General features: G+C 35.2%; 1 protein-coding gene across 2 annotated transcripts in view; it reads right to left on the bottom strand.

The window, feature by feature from the left end:
* Window positions 1–18,879, bottom strand: part of LOC150105487 (uncharacterized) — a 246,828-nt gene that overhangs the window by 21,750 nt on the left and 206,199 nt on the right. The window lies entirely within an intron of this gene.

Below are 18,879 nucleotides of genomic sequence, written 5' to 3'. Positions count from 1 at the left end.
AATGGACGTGCCTCTTACTGCTCCTATTTTCAGCCTGATCTTGGACAGTATTGAAAGGTGAAGTGAATAAATCCAGTACCAACTGATAGCATGTGCAGCGCTCTTTCCAACAGTGAGTAAATTACATTATCATAAATCTAAGAATGTATGAGCGATTTCTTATTCTACCCTTTCAGTCCAAATATAACTAGTAAAACTGCAACCATTGTTCAGCTACTCTTAATGGCAATACATCATGAAAATTATAGAAACAACTACCATGTTAGAATAAAACTTTAGTTTAATATAAACCAAAATAAACTCTCGAACGTTTCAACCTTCACATTAAGATCATTGTCTGGAGTTTAACATACACATATATACAAAGAAACAAGCTGCACTACGATCTATATGGTATGCTAAAGTTACTGATCAACCATTAAAACTATTGGCCTGACCTCTGGTGGTAAAAAAAAAAAACCTCACTACATCAAAGCTAGAGTCCTGTTATCTATTAGGTTACATAATTAAATTAAGCTGGAGAGTAACATTGTTGGAAAACTAAGTGGGCTGAATGTGTGCAATCCAAATTCTTGGGATTTTAATGCCACCATTATTGTTAAGATTAGGGTGATTAATCAGAATTTCACAGGCTTCTTTAAATTTCCGTTCATACCAAGTTTTTGTGTGATGTAAAGAACAAGTATTTTTTCAATCAATTTGGTGTAGGGTGTTAAGAGCATGATCTGAGAGGCCTGATTCCCAAAAATTGTTAAATTTAATGTGTTCTTTTTTTTTTTTTTTTGTGGATAAGGATTGTACATCCAGTTTCCCCAATATAAGGTAAGTTACAGGTGTAATAGATGCAATAAACTCCTGGGTGTGCCAATGGGGGGGGGGGGGGGGGAAGCCTTAGAGGAGTTGTATATGTTTTCTTTTCTTCTTTTTTTTATTTTTATTTTAAAGATGGTTTAAAAGTAACATTATAATGATAATGTAGGATTCTATTCATTTTTTCTGATAACCCTTTAATGTATGGGATAGCTATGGTTTTACTCTAATCTATATTATTTTTTGATGAAGCTTTATGAAGAACTTTATTAACAGTATTTTTGCTATAGCCATTATTTAAAAATATATATTTAATAATTGTTAATTCTTGTTTAAGAGCTTGTTCATTAGAGCAAATTGTTATAATAACTCTATTTTTGAGGGTGTTAATGACTCCAAATTTTTGCGAAAGGTGGTGATATGAGTTAGCATGTATGTGTAGGCTTGTGGTAAACAGTGAAGGATAGACTGCCTGAGGGAAGATAGGCAATCTTCCAGGAACGAGAGCGAGTTCTGATTTTCAATTTCATTAGTAAATTGTATGCACTTATGTTGTTTGTTCAGGTGGCTAAGGAATGTGTTTAACGTATGGTGGCCATGTGGCCAGATAACGAAAATATCATCAACGTATCTATGCCAAACTATAGGTTTTAGAGTAAAGGAATCAAGAGCATGTTGCTCAAAAGCTTCCATATAAAAGTTAGCAATTGGGAGGGGGGGGGTGAGGCCATGGCCATACCTTCTTTTTGTAGGTAAAATTTATTTTGCCACATGAAGTAACCAGAATGTAGTATGTGGAGAAAGAGAGCCATAATATCAGGCAGAAATTTGTTCTGTAGGAGAAGAATTGTGTCAATGATTGGGACATTTGTGAAAAGGGCAGAAATGGCAAAACTGACTAATAAATCATCTTTACCGAGTGTTATGTTTTTAATTTTGCTTATGAAGTGTTGTCTGTTTTTTATATAGGAGGGGAGAATGACCTACCAACTCCTTGAGTGTTGATGCTAATTTCTTGGCTAGATGATAATTAAGGCTATCTGTTCCCTCAACTATTGGCCGAAGCGGAATGTCATGTTTGTGTACCTTGAGAACACCATATATTCTGGGAGAACAAGTGTAGGGTATTAGCTCTAGCTTTGATGTAGTAAGGTTTTTTTTTTTCAACCAGAGGTCAGGCCAGTAGTTTTAAAGGTCAATCAGTATAGCATACCATGTAGATTGTAGTATAGCTTGTTTCTTTGTATATATGCGTTGACCTTAATGTGAAGATCAAAACATCCAATGTTTAATTTGGTTTATATTAAACTAAAGTTTCACTCTAACATGGTGGTAGTTTCCATAATTTTTATGATGTATTCTGATCACTGTGTAAGCATGAAAAAAAGGACTCTTAATGACAAAGGTCTCTCACTACAAAATTAGTTGCTATAGCAATGGCCTACACCCTACACACACACACACACACACACACACACACACACACACACACACACACACACACACACACACACACACACACACACACCATCATCATCATCACCACCACTGCTACCTCTGGGAGGTACAAAGATCACAAGCAACAGGCATCTGAAGGTCAAGTCAATGGAATATCACTTTCTGGGAACAAGCATAAAATCAATAAGAATATTATGATTATTATTATTCTAAGTTCCCCATGGAGTCAATCATCTAGGATGTCACTTTATTATACACAGAACTCATCATAACCTTACCTTAAACACATTCAAATTCTCTGCAGACACCAACACTCTCGGGTAAGGCATTACAATCATTCACAATTCTGCATGCAAAAATACCTGCTTCTCACTACCTTGATCACATCCTCCTTATACAGCTTCCAGGAATGATCTGTTATTCTTTCCTGATCTCCCATGATTTTATAAAAAAACTTTCAAAATTGATCCTATTAACCCCTTACCAACCTGTATGTCTTTATCATATCACTCCCTCTTCCTCCTATCCACTACTCTGTAAATTGCATCTTCTCAACCTTTCCTCATATTCAACATTCCAGAAATCAGAAACTAGTTTAGTTAATTGCCTCTGGTTCCTTTCCAACATCTCTTCATCCTTTTGAAAATCAGGTGACCAAATCTGTGCACAGTAGCCCATATGTGCCCTAATCAAGGCCTTATAACAATGGAACAAAAATCTCCTTACTTCTACAAGTTCGTGTCCTCTAAATTTTAGATCCTTATCCACTATCACCCAAAGATCTCTTATTTCTCCCACTTCCAACAAAATATCCCCACCAAGTGTAAATTTTACATCCCATCTTTGTTTCCCAGATTTTAAAACCTTACATTTCACAAAATTGAATTAGCATCCCCACTCCCATGCCCATTCACTCAATCTATTCAAGTCTTCTTGTAAGGCCACAATATCTGCTCTACTCCTCAGCTCATCCCAACTTTGTATCATTTACAAACAACTTAATATCCTTATTCAAATTTCACCTAATATCATTAACATACGGGTTAAACAGCAATGGCCCTAAAACAGACCTCTGAGGCACACCACTAGTCACTTTCCTCTTCTGGGATATTGCTCCCGATACACAACTTGCTGACACCTATCAAATAGCCAATCTCTAATCGAATTGTCTAGTCTAATATCCAACCCCATCTGCTCTAGTTTTGATTATCAACTTATCATGTGGTAATCTATCAAAAGCCTTTGTAAAATCTAAGCATACTACTATCCATCTCCTTTGTCCAATGAAGCCATTACCTTATTGTAATAAGTAAGTAGATTACTAAAACATGACCTTCCTTTAGGAAATCCATGTTGTCCATCAAAGATAATACCACTTATTAACTGAATTCTGGATCCTGGTTCTCATCAGCCTCTCCAACACTTTAACCACAACAACTGTCACACAGATAGGAGTGTAATTTGATGCTCGAGTTCTATCACCTCCCTTATGAAATGGCACAATCTTCCTTCCTTTGGAACTTGACCCAATGTAAGACTCATATTAAACATGTCAAGGCAGATGTAAACTCCCTGGCACATTCCTTCGAAATACGTGGTGCTATATGATCAAGTCCCACAGCTTTATTAACATCAAGTTTGATCAATTCCTCATATGGCTCTTGCTCACTTACAGTCAGTCTCTCCTTATCATCCACTGCTCTCAAACTCTCCATGATGTCATATTCTTGTGAATGAAAGACCTTTATGAACTGTTTATTAAATATCTCAACTATATCCTTTGATACTTCTATCACTCGTATAACAGGTCATTCCTGGATATAACAAGTTTCACTGATACCACTTATTAGATATGACTTCTTCATACTTTCCCTTTACTCAAGCCATTTCTTTGTCTTCTTACTTATCCCAGAACCTTCTTCAAATCCAACTATTTTCTTTACATCTCAGGTCAACCCCTTCCCTTTTGGTCTACCCATGCATTCACTTCCTCTTGAAGCATCAACCTTTCTGATGCTGTATTCCTCTGTCCACTCTGAGTCTTCCTGTTTGTCTTGCACACTTCTCTACATTCATACTAACCACTTCATCATTCATAAGCACCACTTCAATCTCTCCTTCCTTACTCTCCCGCTCTTTCGCATTTCTTCTTACCTGAACAAAACTACTCAAATGCAGTCTATAACAGTTAAATTTGTCCTTTAACATTAACAAACCACACTCTTTTCTCTTCACACATTTTTGCTAACATATCACTCACAAGCTTTGCTCTCCACCACATTTCATCATTGTTATACCTTGGCAACACACTGATTACCTTTCCAATAACACTATTATCTTTCATCCTTCTCAACAACCTCCTGATATCCAATCTTAAATTTTCCTTGTTCTTAGTAAAATTATTTGTCCCTATTACCACTACCAACTCTTTTGCTTGTTTACTCATATCCAATGCCTCAATCACTGTATTAATTTTGCCTCCAGGAAGACAAATCTTGTGCATCTTCTCATTTACCACACCTCTAATAATTGAATCCTCATGTAATGACACTTGTGGTTCTTTCATTACCTTTTACATACCGACATCATTTATTTTAGTCTTCTTCACTCTTCCATACATAATTCTCTTCATTTCACTCTGCATCCATTTCCTCTCTTGCCTCATCTTAATCAACTCAGCTTTCAAATCTTGCATCATTTTTTGCTCTCATTTATTCTCTCAATTTTATCACCAATCATACACATCCATTCGTTGTCAATACTGATTACCACCTTACCATTAATTGCACTCTGTTTTTCAACTTCTGCTACATTCATATCACTTTCATCGTTCTTATTACCATCCATTGTTAAGTTAATCAGATCACTTGTTTGCTTCTTCAACACCTTTTTATCAATTTTTTGCTGCTCTTTTACACTCGCTTTGTTATCAGACAAGCACTCATCCTTCTCATAGCATTCTCGCTACTAACACTTTCAGTTACCCATACGTTACTACCCATTAGGCCTCATTCTGATCACACTTTGCACACACCCTCTTTCAATCTGCCTTAAATATCCATAATTTATCTGCATAACAGAGAGAATACATATAGCACACTTCACATTTCATAAAACGACTAAAATCAGAATTAAACTCTTGTAAAGATAAAGCTGTCACCATCTTTCCATCACCAGTTACTATACTCCACTTTAAGCTTAACGATTTTGTAAACAAACAAGTCCACACACTAGACAGACTGCAAGTGGCACACAACTTCTAATGCATTTACTTATAAACTCACACTTATTTACAATTAATTAGTCCAAAAAATTTATCTGAAATTGGAGCCTTTACATAAATCTTCTAGCAAAATGCCATCCGGCACTTATCTCTATATGTTTCTTGAAGTTTGTCACTTAGAGAAATTTACAATCTCAAGCTGAATCTTAGTATTTCAACCTTGACTAAATGAAAACACCAAGATGGTGGCATACTACAAAATCGAGTTTGAGAAAGCCCTAGATTTGCTGTATAGCAATTTAAGAAATTATTTAAAAAATGTCATACTAACTGCAGTGAACAAACTAACAAAAGTATTTAATAATATTTAATTCAATAAAATGAAAAAAAAAAAAAAAGAAAGAATAATCCACCATAATAAATCAAGTGCAGGCTAATTTAGATCAGCTACTCTGCTATATTCACAAGTTAAAAACAAAACCAAAAGCAAACTTTACTTTAAATTAATTGTCAAATTGGTAGCTCAATTAAGTAGCAAAGAAACTAAGAATCTTATAAAAGATAACACAGATCCAAGAAAAACCAAATGAATCACAAAAATGAAAAATATTAATAATGCAGGGGTCTCAATCGAAACTGAAGAAAAGACAGACATTGGCTTACTATATAATCAAATTGCTAAGGAATGCAAAACGCATTAGTAACAAATCCCATTACAAAATATCTTTGAAAGCTAATTATGTGTGATATTCACAGTGAAATTGATACAAACATGGCAAGAGATGCAATAGGCTTACAGAACAAGAGCTCTTCACTGGGGATTCAAAGATTACACAAAAATTTATCATGACAGTAAAATAATGAACAAAAGGAACCTAATTATTGAAGACGATCGAATTTTGAGGATAAAATTGCTAAAAACCAGTGTTAAAATTCTGTGGAGAATCTGCCACTGCACAGACTATGTTAGTATTCTGAGATTCATTAACTGTAATAAATTCCACCATCATACACGAGACTAAGGGAAACCAACTTGTCCATTCTGCTCTAAGGAACACAAGCTTAAGTACCAATGAAATGTCCAAGATAAGCTGTATAAACTGCCACAATCATAATAAGCAAACATGGAACTAAGCAAATGCTGCCTGATATTTAGCCTATAAACAGCTCAAAATTCAAAATATCAATTGTTGAAAGAACAATAGAAACAGCACTACTTCCCTGGCATGTCTTCAAGACAATGTTCAGTGCTATCGTCTTAACAGAAATCTCTCTGAAACTTAACAGATCCAGGAGAAATATAGGATTAGCATTAATACAAGAACTTACAACATCAACAACAAAATATGTGGCTTTCCAACTAAAAAATTATAAAATTTTTTCCAAAGAATAAGAAAGAAACAGAGCTGCAATACTTGTGGTCAACCCTGAAGTCAAGGCAATATTAATTTCTCAGCACAGCAATGAGGATTTGGTAATTATTTTAAGTTACATACCATGGAAGCAAAACTTTTGTTGTGTGTATCTAGACCAGTGGTCGTCAACATGGTCGATATAACATTGTTAGGGGTCGATAGAAAAATATGAGACATCATTGTATGGATAATATTTAATTCGGTTAACTTGGATTACCTCCATCCTGAATGACAACGCAATTAAGAGTGAATCGTGGGAACAGTGACATAAATAGGACCTATAAGATGGAGCAAAGTCATGAAAATAGTTACGGAGGCCAATCAAGTAGGCCAAAATGACATATTTACCAATAAATGGATGCTGGTGGTTCCCACCTGGCCGGCGCGGTGGAAGCGAGATTGCAACATGTGCTCGGTTGCTTATTTACTTATACCACGTATTCGATTCCAGTCTTATTTTTGCGCATCGACATACAAGTGAACGTTATGTTCTAAAATTCATCAACATACTTATTATAATTCAATTGTTATTCATTCACGAACAAAACTTTTCTATATTTAAGAGTTGAGCAGGGCTGGTAGTTTTGTACATCCTATAGAAATACGTGAGTAGGTATATTGTTTAGACATTACGTTTGCTTACTGACTTCAATTTTAATTACTTTGTTACAACCCCTGTAACCACAATGGCAGCTTTAGATTCTAAAAAGAAATGCAGACAATATTTGTTAGAATATTTGAAACCTCGGTTTATTGCTTCATTAAGAAAGCCAACATTGCTAATCTTGTCAAGAGTCATGAAGCACACCCTTCACATGGACAATGTTAGTAAATTGTATACTAAGTTAATAAAAGTCTTATTTTCATATATATAAGAAAGATTGCAAAACTTAATAGCACCAAAATTGATAAACAAACTATAATTTATTTGTAATACTGAAAGAGGCTTAAGATTCATCCCTAATAACATAGCAGACAAAATACGTTTAGAAACCGCCAACATTTTAAATCATAACAAAACAATAACAAGCAACTGAACGAAACACGAATTAACAGTAGTGAAATCATTAAAATCCAACCAAACATTGTAATAACTAGAGCCGATAAAGGAAGTGCCACCGTTATTTTAAACTGAACCACTTATATAAAAAAAATGAATCAAAACACACCACTACAGCTGATAGTCGAAGGGATAGATAGCCCGAATTATCACTTAGCCAAGAAATTAGCGGCAACAGAGTTGGTAGGTCATTCGCCCTTCTATATCAGAAACACACAACACTTCATAAGCATTATCAAAGACATTACATTAGAAAAAGATGATCTATTAGTCAGTTTTGACGTCTCTACCCTCTTTACAAATGTCCCAATCAATGACACAATCCTTCTTTTACAGAACAAATTCCCTCCAGATATCACAGCGCTCTTTGTGCATGTATTACGTTCTGGTTATTTCGTATGGCAAAACGCTTTCTACCTACAAAAAGAAGGCACAGCCATGGGCTCGCCATTATCCCCACCTATTGGTAACTTTTATATGGAACATTTTGAGCAATATGCTGTAGATTTTTCTCCTTTAAAACCCAAATTCTGGCTTAGATATGTTGGCGATGTTTTCGTGATCTGGTCCCATGGCCGCCAGACACTAGACACATTCCTTAGCCACCTAAACAAACAACACATAAGCATGCAGTTCACAATTGAGATTGAAAAACAGAACACACTTCCGTTTCTAGGTACGCTTGTCACACATCTTCCTTCTGGCAATCTTTCCTTTACCAGTGTTGGATTCTGATTATGTAGAGATTAGAGTAATTATTATTTGGTTCAGAATCCAACATGATCTTCCATCACAAAGGCTAGACTTGTAAATATTATTTAATGTAAACAACTTATTTTACAATTTAATATTCATATAACTACCTTTAATTTTATAATCAAAGATATATGTATTAATAATGAAAAGACTGTATTAAATATTATTAAGCTATTTTATTTATTACTATGTTAATATTATAAGAATTTGTATTTGATATTTTAACTGCGCATTAATTAAAATGTAAATATTCTTTATTTATTCCTATTTGTAGAAGTTTAGCGTTATGCAATACCTCAATTTTATTATATTTTGTTTGGTTGTCATGGAGACGTATGTAAGTGAGCGAGCACGTTTTGGAACACCACATGAGGAGAAGGTTTATTGAAAAGAGTTTTAGAAAGAAATCATGAGAATAATTTAGGTGGGAAGAATGGATATAAAAAGGGAAGAACGCTGAAAATATATAGAAGGAGATTAGATAGATTAAGAGAGAGAAAGGAGAGGACTGGCATTAGGTTGGAATCGGAGCATTCAGCATTCGGGAATCACAGTGCGATAATACTTGAGTCGGCAAGTCACTCAAGCAGCTAATAAAGTCTACTAGTCGAGAGGCGGTTAGCTAATAAATCGTAGAATAACAATTATAGCTATGGAAGACAGCTGAGTGACTACTAAATAGACTAATGATATTTGAGTTGAGATTTAATTTCAGGGCCGACCTGTCAAGGACACACAGAATCTTGAAATAAAGCACGGAGTTACTAGAATAGTAGAAGCTGTAAAATTGAAGTTTACCGTTAGCTGTGCTTAGAAATATATTGCCTAAAGAATTAAGTGAATGCAGGAAGAATGAACAGCTGTGCATATAAAATCTCAAGTTAAGGAATTATTGTGTATTGCCTTAATTCATAAGTGATCAGTAGTATTTCATGCAAGAACGTTTGTTTATGTGTATAGTGACCAAAGATTAATTCAGTTATTGCTTAGAAGAATTTATTTAACGAGTGCCATTTACTGTTTTAAGTGTTTACAATTATAAAAAGTGTATATGTATAAATAGATGAAGATAGAAGATTATCAGTAAGATTATTCTAACCATTAATATTCCTATACAGAGAAGTGTGTGACTTTCATCCTAGAATTTCCCTATGTTAACAGAAACTATTGTGAACATTAGATGAAGTGTAAATTTAAAAGTGTTTGCTTGTAAAGTGGTGTTACTGCGATTTTATTGTATTTGGAACTTAAAGAACTGTGAGTAGACTGTATTAGAGATAACTGATTTACCATTGTCTGAGTTTGTATGACAGTATTGTCAGAAAGGCTGAAGTGTTTATAATAACTTATTTAGTATTTTGATCTTAAGTGTATAATTTGTGATTCTAAAATTAAATGTTTGTTTTTGTTAATCAAAGGTTGCATTTTGCCTGAATCTCTTTTACTGCACCATTCATAAAATATTCGAACCAAAGCGGGTAAATTAAGTAAGTCAAGTATACTCGGCCAGTATATATTTTAAGGAGAGAGAGTTGAAGGTTGATTTTTCTTCAATTCTTGAACTAATTCAGATATAGAATGGTGCAGTCTATAAATATAAATTTTCTCTATATTTGAATTAGAAATCAACTTACAACTTATCAATTAGTTAAGAACATCGTAATAGTAATCATGTCGGATCCAAAGTATAAATTGAGAAGAAGTAGGATCCAACACCAGAAACCGACACATACTGGCCAATATATACACATAAACTCCTACCACCATTAATACTCTAAAAAACAGTGCTCTAAAGATCTGCTCCAGTGAACATGCACTGAAAGGCGATTTAAAGTTATCAGCAATACTTTTCAAAAAAATGGTTACAGCCAAAACACTATTAACAAAATTCTCTACAAGACCTCGATATAAAACAAACTAGACTACAATAAAACTATAACCATTCCTTACATTAAAGGGACATCAGATAAAATAAACAGAATACTACAAAAATACAACCTCAAAGCCACCTTTAAACCTCCTGCAAAATTAAAAAGCTTACTCAACTCATCCAAAGACTCACTCCCTCCTTTGGCCCACCCTGGAGTATACAGTATTTATTGCACCTGTAACATACCATATATAGGGGAAACAGGTCACACAATTCCTATCAGACAAAAAGAACATAAAAGACACATTAAATATAATAATTACGGAAGCTGGCCTTTCTGATCATGCTCTAAACACCTTACATAGAATTGACTGGAAAAGCACTAGTTATCTACGTCACACAAAACATGGTATGAAGGCAAATTTAAGGAAGCCTGTAAGATGATTATCAACCACCTCAATCTGAACAATAACGATGGTTTAAAAATCCCAAACATATGGAAGGCACATATTCGACCCACGGAACCTTCCTCTCTAAGAGTAACCATAAACAGGACTATAGATATAACCAGGATCCTAATTCAAAAATAACAATTGTAATGCTAAAAAACAGGACATCATTGTTACTGAAAGAAAACTATTTATAAGAAAGAATGTTTATTCATGTTATCATAAATAGAATTTAGCTTGATGTAGTTTCTAAATAATTAATTTTTTTTCACTAGCCAGTAGAATAACTTGTGATCAAATCATTGTTTCTGTAGCTTACTGTATGTAATATAACTCAGCTTGTTCTGTATATTTGTATATGCTCCAGATGATGATCTTAATATCTTAATATGAAGATCAAAACGTTGGGAAATTAAAAGTTTTTTATAACACAGTTATAAAGTCCATAATTTCTAAAATGAATGCTGATCACCATGCAATACTAAAAGAAAAGTACATTCAGAATACCTAATAATAATCGTTTGATGATACATGGCCGTGAGTCCCCCTTTACGGGGAAGTACGACACTATCTCAGTCCCCCCAAATTTTATCCGGGCTGCAGAACCGGCATAACTGACGAATCAGACCTATGGCTGGGTCGGTATTCCTGACTACAATCCATGTGTGTTCGCCGGACCAGTTTGCCTGCTTGCAGGATGAAAAACCCCAGATAAACTGGTGGAAAAATCTCTGCTATCCATGCCCAAGACCGGCTAACTTGGCTATGGCTGAGGAAGATCCTTAAGCTCCTCGCGTCGTCGACGGGAATCGAACCTAGGACACTCCTTCCCCAGGCATATGGTTGCGAAGCACATAACCACTAGGCTAACCGCGCGGACTCAGAATACCTAACAAGCTAAAGATCAATGGGAAATAACAGCAAATCGATAGAATGATAAATTAACAGTCTTAAGAAAATGTGTTAATGCACTTAGATGACACTATCCAAGAATCTACAACATCAAGACTTAAGGCAGAGTATATGACAGAATTATTATAAAGCCAAATACAGCTATCAATCCATAATATAAATGTGAAAAGAGAATAATTGAAAAAATTCTGTACTGTTTAGACTGTATTGAATCCCTTGTACTGTATATACAAATTTGCAGAAAACAAGAATAAATAACACCCATATTATCCACTATTTAAAAAAAAACAAAAAAACAGATGGATCATATACTAAAAACTTAGTAGAAACTGCAGCTATTATGATAAACAAGTTTATTCCTGATGATGACAAATCAATAGGAGAAGAAATTCACAAAGAATGCAAATAGACGCTCCTAACAATGATCAAATTATGTCTAAAAAAATTGAATCAATATTAAGATCAATAGATCCAAGAAAAACCCTTGGGTGGATAGGATAACTGGTCCCTCCCTGAATAAGTCTTTGGACTCCTTGGAGGTGTCACTAAATAATAACTAGTGACATACCCTTAAGAACATTTCTTGAATTCTACAAATTTATAACAACAGTTCACAATGAATGCCTCAAAAAGGATGATTTCTTTTATTATGGAAATGCTGTAAAATTATACTGATAGTCAAACCTGGAAAAGAAGCATCAGACAAAATTAGTAAATATAAGCCAATTAGTCTCATAAAATGTTGCTGGTAAGATACTAGAAAAACTTCTGATAAATGGGATAATGCATTTTGTCTATTCAAGAGACCTATTATGCTGCAATCAAATATGCATTTAAATCTCAATCAAACACTGTAGACATTATTGTGGAAGTTAAAAAAGTTCACACAAGACAGTCTAATGCAAAAAACTGATGCACTACTGATCTCACCTGATGTGCAAGGAACTTTCAATGCTGCATGGTGGTCAGCCATAACAACTCAGTTAAGAGATTTCAACTGTTCAAAAAACCCTACCGCACTTTACAAAAAAATTATTTTACGGGCAGAAAGGGAAGCCATTACAATGAAAATCACAACTATAACAAAAGAAGTTGAACAAGACTGCTCACAAGGTTCCTCCAGTGAACTAGGTTTCTCGAACATCCGGTATGACTCGTTATTAAGTAGTATTGGATATTCCAGAAACCTGGTCCACTACTGGAAGAAAGAAAAGTTATAGCTTTCGCCAATGATGTTGTAAAACTGGATGCAGTAGAAGTTCCTAAATATTTTTGGCATCGACTTCTACAGAGATCATAAATATTGTAAATACAGTAAAACCCCGAAGTTATGCAGTAGGTGGGACCAACAAAAAGCGCATGAGTCAAATTCTCATAACTCGGAGTATAATTTTGCATGTAATTTATATATATAAACATACAATTGGGACCAAAGGTTTACAAAAACACCTATATTTTTTAAGAAATATAATCATAATTGTAGTTTTTCATACATAAAAAAAAAAGAAAGTTATTTCGATGTCGATGGTTTCATAAAATCTAATAGATTCATCTGATGGCATTAATGCTTTTTCTTGTCACACAAAATTTCTTCATAGCAAGCTAATGATTTTTTTTTATTCCTTGCCTTGTGGCTACAATTCATTCCTTGTTAGAATCTATGTCCTCCAAAATCTGTAAACCTTTCTTTTATGATTGTTCTTACTGTGGATTCCTGTAGATCGAACTTCTTTGCTAGCTCACAAATTTTCATTCTGCCTTCAAAATCCTTAATAATGTTGAGTTTTGTTTCCAAAGCCAATGTTTTTCTTTTCTTGCTAGCTGTAGAAGAATCGGACTTGCTTCTTTTGGATGACATTATTATTTTTTATGTGATAAAATTTTTATCAAGAACATAACATTAAACAATCGCAAGGTTTGTAGAGTATGTAAACCGTGTGAAACACGTCAGTGCTTGTTCACAGCATGTGCGACACTAGCGAATGCGGCCGCCGCCTGAAAGATACGACTAGTGTGAAGCGGGACGGGAATACGTACATATAAGAAACCGCGTAACTCCGGATTCACGTAAGTCGGGTATGACTGTATAATAAAACTACATGTTGTCATACTGATTGTAAAACCACATGGGTATCTGGCAAAAAGAAGTAACACTGAATTGTTCATAAAATTATTAAAATAGTATAAATATTTCAAAATTGTGCGCTTTATGTAAATCCTGGAGTGATATTGTAAAAATAGCCTAGTGTTGAAATAGTTCTGCCTCAAGTAAAAAGGATTAAAGCGGATTATGTCTGGGACTTGAAAGCGAAACAATAGCGCTGAACGTCATTCAAACAAGGAAGTTTTCCCGCCTACACTCAAGGTCAAGACCACTGACATCAGAGTGATTGCAGGATGTTCAGGAGTCTCCAACCCTGAAACAGGGAACTCCCAAAAAACTGTATATAGGAGGCCTTAAAAATGAGGTTCACGCTTCACTCTCTTTCTTTTAGTCTTCTAGCTGTAGCCCGTAGGCCTGATTGGGCTCATCAGTACACAACCCGTGAGAAACGGAGCCCTGGAAGAGCATTGAAAGTTTCCACGCTGTGTAGCAAGTAAGGAGAACTTTGCTCGTGCACCGAAAGCAGGACGCCTTCGCTCAACCTAGTTCCATTGGCGAAGATGTGCTGCTACTACTGCAAGTGAATTACGGAAGGATGGTTACTGAACACCGAACGAGGAAATCCAGTGCACAGAATGAATTGGAAGAATTGGCAGAAACAGCTAAGGATCTCATGTGCTGATAGGACTATATGTGTTACTAAGGACCTGTGAGTAGATTTTTGTATAAATAGTTAAGTGTGGAAGGATGATTGTGAGTCCACTGGACATATTGTTACTAGGTCGATAGTATTGTCGCGGATGCAAGTTTTGAAATTGAGATGTTAGCATAATGTAAGTTAGGAATAGTGTCAGCTAGAATTGTGGAATATGAGAATCTCCTTTCACTGTTAATGGCAAGCTTAATGATGTTAGACAGTAATTGAAATTCAAGATAAGATTATGAAAGAGGTTGTATGAAAAGTGTATAATAGTGTAGAATTACTTTAAGTTACAATAAATGTGTTTTGTGCTTAATAGGGACTATCGCCTGATCTTTGTACAACACTGCCTCACAAAAAACTCCGAAACTGTATGCTAAGAATTTGGGGAATTGCCATGACTGTTAATTAAGTCCACAATTAGAATTATCTATATCCCACAGGTGCTAGGACATATCCCCAATGCTTTATGTGAAGAACTCAGGTGGTGCAGTCATAAATAAAATAAATTTTCCTGATTTCTTTTAGCGTAGGAGATAGATATCTGCTCTCCTGAAGCAGCCTTGTTCACAGGCATATTCACCAGCAGCGTCACCGTTTTTGTGGGAACCATAACATTTAAATGACAGAACTAATTATGGGATAGACGAAGTAATGTAGGAAGAGACATCAGCTTAAATAAGTAAATGTGATGTGACAATTGATCATCGTATAGCAAAGGCACAATCTAAGAAATTAAAACACGATACACAAATCAATAAAGGGCACAGAATAAGAGGAAAAGCAAAAGGCAACAAGAAAACAATATAACACAAGCAACAACAAAGAAAGAGATATAACAATGTATGACCATTATTTGGATACACATCTTACAGTTGGATGTAATGGCCAACAAAGAACTATTTAAAATTACAGAACTGGTGTGTGAGAAGAAAGTTACTTTTAATAGTAGCTTTCTTCTCTTTTAATAGCACTTTTAATAGCACCAAGTCCAAAGTGCTCCAAAATCTCACATAAGCAATCAAAACAAGCTATAATAGTCTTTCTAAGTTTCCTCTAGAGGTAACCAGGGAGTTCAAATACCTGGGAATAACAACAGACAACAAATTTAACTTGAACAACACATCTAATATGTTGCCAACAAAAGCTTATACATCATAAACCTCTTAGCTAAGTTGGCAAGGATAAACTGAGGATTAGGACAACAAGTGCTGAAGACAATATATCCCAGAGCTATACCACCATTTATATCATATGATGCACCCCCTGGAAAGATACACTAAAATCTAAGAAAAACCAACAAAAGTTAAATAGAATTCAGCACCTTATAGCCTATCCCAATAATTAAAGAATACAGGACAATATCTTTTGAGACAACTTGCATTACTGACAGTATAACACCAATTTGCCTGAAAATGCAACAATTCTGTCTTATATATGAAGTTGTTTCCAGAAGATACAACAAAAATGCCAACATCGATCCAAATCACTATGAACTTCCACTTCTCTAGAGTAAGTGGCCTCACCCAGCAAAGAAAAGATATGTTAAGGAGAAGGAAAGCTCTGAAAGTAACAAATATCACATATACACTAACAGCAGTAATAATATGAAAGAAAACATCAGTTGTTCTTTCATATTATATTACAGACAGCCCATTATACAAGAATGCTGTTTTAGACTGTATACCCTCTGTTCAAACAATGAAGCAGAACTTGCCACAGTTTATTCACTTATGTATCCCCAGGAATTAGAACTCCATACCTCTCATCAAAAGGCAGCAACAATTTACAGTGACAGTCTAGAAGCACTACAGATGGCATTAAAAAACAACACTACCCACAAAAATTCCATAATCTGAATAGCCATTATGCATATGTCGTCCATGCCTTCAACAGAATGTTGATTACCTACTCTATGACTGTAAGCAACTGGACTCCATCTGGATGTCTCCAATACAACACATCATCACTTCAGAAGGCAAATGGCCAGTTTCAAAATAGAGACTTATCCAAAAGTATTACTCAAAATTATTTAGTTTTACCAATGGGATCAACTTCCAGTTGTAATGTAACAAACTACTTAATGTGATTTATATAGTAAAAATAAATGTGGATATAAAAGTATTAATATGGATGTAAAAGTAAGAATATGTACATGACACATTCTTATGGTGACATATCACCATGCATCTTAAGGGAATGTTTCAGAAAAGTGGCATGCCTGTTTACTAAAAGTTTTACAACAGCATAGGTTCCAAGGGAGTGGAAAGAAGGTAAAATTGTTCCACTACACAAGTTGGTGATAAGGCTATGGCTTCAAATCATAGGAAAATCTGTATATCTGGAGTTTTGGTGAAGGTACTGGAGAGATGGGTAAGAAACTGGATACAGAAATGAGTTGATAACAGCAGTATTCTGTGTAGTTAGCAGCCTAGGTTTGTAAAAGGGCGATCATGTTTTACTAACTTACTTATGTGCTATAACAAGATGACAAATACCTTGGACAGGGAAGATGCATATCAGTAGCACATTCAGGATTTAATCTTGGAGGGGGCCGAGCACTCAAGATTTAATCTTGGAGGGGGACCAAGTTGAGTAGACGATTTGAGAATACACACTACACATTGCATACGACCTATGACTGAGCATCTGCAGTGATTGCCAATACATGATACCCGTGATCTCCTCTGGCCTGGCTAGGGCAAACGAAGTAGCTCCCGAACTCTACTTCATCCGCCTTGTGCGTTCACAGTGGCCAGGATTCCCGAGAGCTATAGGGTATATGACCTTATGTAACCGCTAATTCATAAGTAGCATAGAAATAGAAGACACGACACAACATAAATTAAAAAAAAAAAAAAGAATTTTAATTAGGAAAAGATTTTTGGAAATTTTTCTAGTGTTTTTTTTTCTTTTTTTTTTTTTTGGGGGGGGGGTCCCCCCCCAGGTGCACCAATGATGCATATATAGTAGTGTAGCGGTCTTGGATTGATAGACTGCCATACAACAAGCTGTTAAATTGAAACAGATGAGACTGGATAACAGACTTCTGAGTTGGATCAGTGACTGGCTGTCAGATAGGTATTAGAAAGTTGTATATGGGAATGGTTTACAGCATAGGTGGCCAACAGCAGGCCCACAGGTCGCATGCGGTCCATAATGTGATTTTGTGCGGCCCGTGACAGGATAAAAACTATATTAAATTATCAGTTTAGTTATTAGTTTCGACTGCAGCTTTTCTGATTGATATACTAGTTATATTCATTATTTCTGATGATGGAAATAATTTATATTCTCAACACAGAATCAAAAGTGCTTTACACACACACACACACACACATATATGTGTGTGTGTGTGTGTGTGTGTAGACATATGTAATTAAATTTAATTTAACAACTTATATTTAAATCAATCAAGTATTTTATATTGTTCACCCAGTAGTAAAATGATTTAACAAATATAATAAAACAATATATATAACTATTGCCTTGAAAAAATGCAGAGTTTATTTAAGTTCTGTCTAAAAGTGTGCGGCCCATGACGCTACCACTCATCATATATTGGCCCTCATATAGAATGAAGTTGGCCACGCCTGGTTTACAGGAAGAGGTATACTGTAGGGGTCAGTTTTGGGACCAGTGTTGTTCATTTTGTATGTTAATGATATTGGGATGGGCTTAACTAGTGATATGTAGATGATGCAAATTTGGGGAGAGCAATGCAGAATCAAGCAGATGTTATGGCCTTTAGAAGGACTTGAATAGATTACATGAATGGACAGGTAAGTGGAACTGTCAGTTCAATGTTGTCAAAAGGTTTGAGATTTGGTAAGCAACGATGAGATGCAAAGTATACACTTAATGGGGACACTTTAAAGGAAGTAGAGGAGATGAGAGATCTGGGAGTAGTGGTGGACAAGGATTAAAATTCAGGGGGCCACATTGCACAAGTTGTGAAGACGTCACATCAGATAATGGCAGCAATGTGGAGGATTCTGACATGCAGAAATAAAGAGATTATGATAGCATTGTATAAGGCCTTGATCAAGCCTCATATGGATTATTGTGCACAGATTTGGTCACTAGGTTTTCATGGTGTCAAGGATATATTAGAAAGAATCC

Source organism: Typopeltis vanoorti, chromosome 6 (genome assembly GCF_054136105.1).
Source record: "Typopeltis vanoorti isolate ZY-2024b chromosome 6, IOZ_Tvanoo_1.0, whole genome shotgun sequence".
Lineage (NCBI taxonomy): Eukaryota > Metazoa > Arthropoda > Arachnida > Uropygi > Thelyphonidae > Typopeltis > Typopeltis vanoorti.
Note: the sequence above shows the minus strand (reverse complement) of the source record. Positions and strands in the feature narration are given on the sequence as shown.